This window comes from Hipposideros armiger, unplaced genomic scaffold (assembly GCF_001890085.2).
Source record: "Hipposideros armiger isolate ML-2016 unplaced genomic scaffold, ASM189008v1 scaffold_639, whole genome shotgun sequence".
NCBI lineage: Eukaryota > Metazoa > Chordata > Mammalia > Chiroptera > Hipposideridae > Hipposideros > Hipposideros armiger.
The window spans coordinates 76,938-81,240 of NW_017731989.1; the positions used below are offsets into that span (position 1 = coordinate 76,938).

A 4,303-nucleotide genomic window follows, 5' to 3' on the forward strand; every position below is an offset into this window, starting at 1 on the left:
CTCGCTCTCTCGCTCTCCTCCCACAACAGCTGCAATCTGGAAGAAATTACTGTTCTAAACAGCCAAACTTCCCCAGTTTCAGGAAATTCCAAGCTGGGCACGGGGCGGGGCCGGGCTGGGGGGCGCGCCCGGCGCATCCCCCACCCCCTCTGCGTGTCCTCTGCCCACATCCATTCACGGCCTCCACCGCCCCCACACTCAGCCCCGAGGGGCATCAGCTTTTCCACCGCTGCTTTCTGGTTCTTTAAATCCTAGAGGCAAACTTTTGGGGGATACGGAAAGCTGGGCGGGGCCTGCGCCTTAACCCTGTCTGCCCCAGACGGACTGAGCTGGACTGGGCGGTGACGCCGCGCCCGTTTGGGCCCCTACCATGGCCCCCGAGAGGGGCTGACATTTCAGTCCCGGTGCAGGTAAAGAAGAGACCAAATCCAGGGGTGGGGCCCGGACTCCTGGGCCTGAGTGGGGGAGACACTGGGACCCCTGACTCCTGGGCTGAAGAGTAAGAGCTGGAAGCCAGGAATCCGGGGACCTGAAACAGGAGGGGGCCTGAAGAGGTGGCACCGTGGGCTGGGACGCCTGGGTCCTGATCCCCTTCCAGGTTCCGCATGACACTTCCTTTGCCAGGTGAGATCCGGCCGGGAGGAAGGAGGAAGAAAGAGCGGGCCTGGGACCAGGAGGCCGAGGCGGGTTCCGAACCCAGGACACGGGATCCCAGCTTGAGCCTGAGCGAGCCGGCCCCCCTCAGCGAGGACCACGAGGTATGTGAGGGGCAGTGGTGGGCTGGAGTCCCCAGTCAGGTCCAGAGGGAAGCGGACCCAGGGCCATAGAGACGGCGGCCGCCGAAATCCCGGCCGCAGCCACGTGGCCTCAGGAGGTGCGTATTGTAGCCCCCAGGGGCCAGGGTCTCCCCCTCTAGGGTCCCCCAGCCCGCCTCGCTGCCTTTCCCACTCTGCTGCGAACCAGTCCAGCCGGATCTGGAGCGGGTTGTTATCTCTGTCCTGGCGGGGCTGGGGCCGGAGCGGACATAAGAGAACCAGCTGTGCCCCCCCCTCCACCCCCCCCCCCCCCCCGCCCCTGCAGCTGGAGCGCTGCAGGAAGGGGAAGAGGCGGATGGGGGCGGGAGAGGGCCTCAGCCCCGGGCGGGCGCGGAGGCAGGCGGCCCGTGTCCCATCATCGCTATTGCCTCTCTGCCTGCTTCACGTTTGTCACAAACAAGGCCCCTCTGTAGGAGCTCTGGCCGATTGATGGACTTTTTCTGAGCATGACATCATTGCATCGAGCACAGAACTCTGCTCGAGGGAGGTTAGAGCCTCTCTTTAAGAGAAACGAGGCTCGGAGAAGTGAAGCGACTTGCCCCAAGGTCTCAGAGCTTGCAGAAGAGGTGGCATTCACAACAAACAAACAAACAAACAAACAAACAAACAAAACCATTTCTTTCATTGTTCTCATCTGGAATAAATAAAAAGAAAAAGGAAAAAAGAACCAAACATGGTCATGGGCGTAGAAAATCCCTGGCCTTTATAGCAAATCAAAACATTCTTTCCATGGGATGCACGTGGCCTGCCCTATCCTATGTGGTTATGAGAGATCTAATATCATCCTTAGACTCGGGAATTCAAGTGCTGGCATCCAAATCCGGCCCCCAGCATTTGCTACTGTGTGACCCAGGGCGTTACTTCACCTCTCTGTGCCCCAGCCACCACATCTGTAAAATAGACATTTTAACACTGGCCTCCTCCTCTTTGGGTCGTTCTGAGGATTACTTGAGTTTGTTCATCTGTGTAAAGCACATAGGCGCCCGCCTGGCCCAGAATAAGTGCTTGGGAAGTAAAATGTGAACATCATGAACGTACTTCAAGACCACCCCTAGCACACAGGCATTCTGATTCCCGTTTTCCAGCTAAGCAAACCGAGGTTTACGGTTGAAGAAGTTAGTTCAGGGTCTTACAGAAAGGAAATGGCAGCCCAGGTACACCAAGATCTTAATATGCTACCAGGTGCTGGAAAATGACGGTGACGTCACCTGGTAGGGAAACAGGATGGGATGAGGAGCAAGCTAGGGCTTTGCCGGGAGAAGCAGTGCCTCAGAGCTGCCCAGGGAGCCATCCCTTCAAGGGGCAGCAGGCAGTGGAAGAAGTGACTCTGGGTTCTGAAGACCCACAGAGCTGGCTTTGTGACCTCCAGCAAGTCACATACTCTGAATGTGTTTCCTTGTCTGGAACATGGAAGAATGACCTAAGGTGTGACTGCTGAGCATTTATTGAGCATTTTCTGTGTGCAGGGTACTATGCTAAGACTTTCATGGGCAACATCTCACCTATTCTTTCAGAGGTTATGAAGTATCATACAGGTGTCATTCCATTTTTGAGATGAGGTCAGAAAGGTTAAGTAACTTGCCTCAAGCCACACAGCAATCAATGGGCAACGGCAGATCCAACCTGGGCAGTTGGCTCTCTGAGTTCTCTTTTCACCTATAATTCACTGCAGTGTATTAATGGGCACTGAGACAACATTTTTTATTTTAAACTGTGAATTGACATTCATTAATGACTCTTAGAGGTCAGCATTTAAAAAATATATAAAATAGATTAGAGTTGAAAATATCCAAGTGCCTAGCATGTTATAAGAGTAAGTCTTGTTTTGTACAATTTTTGTTTCCCTTACATGGAGGGCAGGGGGTGATTGTGTGCCAGGTTGCAATAAAAATATATTTGTTCATCTAGGTGGAGGTCAGAGAAGTTTGAGAAACACTGCTCAGGTGGTAAAACAAAACTGGTTTTTCTAGAAAAATGTGTGTGTGTGTGTGTGTGTGTGTGTGTTTGGGTAGGGTAAAGGGCAGTTCTCACAACTCATCCATCTACAATTATTCTATATCCTTTTGGCTTAACTTTTTGTCCACATTATCACTGATATTGCCCAGGGTGCTTGTTACTAAAAGAACAATGATGGCTGTTTTGCCTCCTTTATAGGATTTTATTAAATCTAAATTTTGTTCCACTGTGGTTGTTTGAGGACACATATCCTGTCACCCAACACTAGCACTACCAATTGGCTGGCACTGTTACAAATATCGTTTTCAATGTAGTTTTCTTTGATTGAGCCTTTCTATGTGCCCTGCAAGGAAGCTAGTGCTATTTTAATCATTTTACAGATAGGAAACAGACAGAGATCACGTAATTCATACAGCTGGCAAAGGGTGGGGCCTCAATTCAAATAGAAAGAAGATCGTTCATTATAATAACAGTGACTGTTATTACAAAGGCACAAGGTCATCAGAGTCCCTCCCATAATTCCATAAAAACAGCCAAGTTCCAGGATGTGGGCAAAGGTTGGCAGACATTTCTATTTACCATGAATCACTGCAGCCACGTGGCAAGAGGGTATCTAGTGAGTTTACAGTTCACAAGCTGCCAGATTAAAATTTATGCCATTTTTCCATTTTTTAACATAGAGAAATTTGCGTTATTATCTTATAAAAAGTGAGATCTTATTTCTTTCAAAATCAAATACAGTAATACCTTGGTTTGTGAGCATAATTCATTCTGGAAACAAACTACTCGTATTGCAAGACATCGCTCGTTTACCAAGTTAAAATGTATTAGAAATGTTTGCTCATCTTGCGTTACTCGCAATCCAAGGTTTTACTGTAATTCAAATTAAGACATGCTGTGCCTGTATACAGATTCCCAAGCCCACCCTAAAACTCCCAACTTAGAATCTTCAGGCAGGCCTGCAGTCATGATTTTTGTGTGTTCCAGCCAAAACCTTTATGGACCCCTTCGTATACATGAAATTATATTTTAAAGCTGCATTGGTATAAAGTCAAATATAATGCACACATTTTAAAATAAATGCAAACATTTCCATGTTTTCACTGGCCTCTGAAAGTGTGTGGACCCTAGGCATGGTGCCTGCTGCACCCACTGGATGCAGCCAGCCCTGTCTTCAGAAATCTCCATGTGTGAGGAGCTGGAGTTTCTGTCAAGTCTGGGAAGCACTCTTGAAGGTTGCTCATTGCCTGGCCAGCCCTGTCTTCAGAAATCTCCATGTGTGAGGAGCTGGAGTTTCTGTCAAGTCTGGGAAGCACTCTTGAAGGTTGCTCATTGCCTGGCCTCTAGGAAGCTCAAATGTTAGTTCTTAGTGGAATCAGCATAGCATGGTGGTGATGGGCAGACGTAAACTTGAGTCTGAGATGTGAATCAAGCAGATGAGACTTGGTGTGTGTGTGTGTGTGTGTGTGTGTGTGTGTGTGTGTGTGTGTCTGGGAGCCTCAGTTTCCCCACTTATAGAATGGTAATAATCC

At 49.3% G+C, this 4,303-nt stretch overlaps 1 protein-coding gene across 1 annotated transcript in view; it reads left to right on the top strand.

The window, feature by feature from the left end:
• The first annotated feature begins 15 nt into the window (after positions 1-15).
• CDC42EP5 (CDC42 effector protein 5) overlaps positions 16-4,303 on the top strand; it is a 4,989-nt gene continuing 701 nt past the window's right edge. The window contains exons 1-2 of the mRNA XM_019625800.1: positions 16-410; positions 625-758. The gene's annotated coding sequence lies outside the window, so the exon portion shown is untranslated. The remainder of the gene's footprint in view (positions 411-624; positions 759-4,303) is intronic.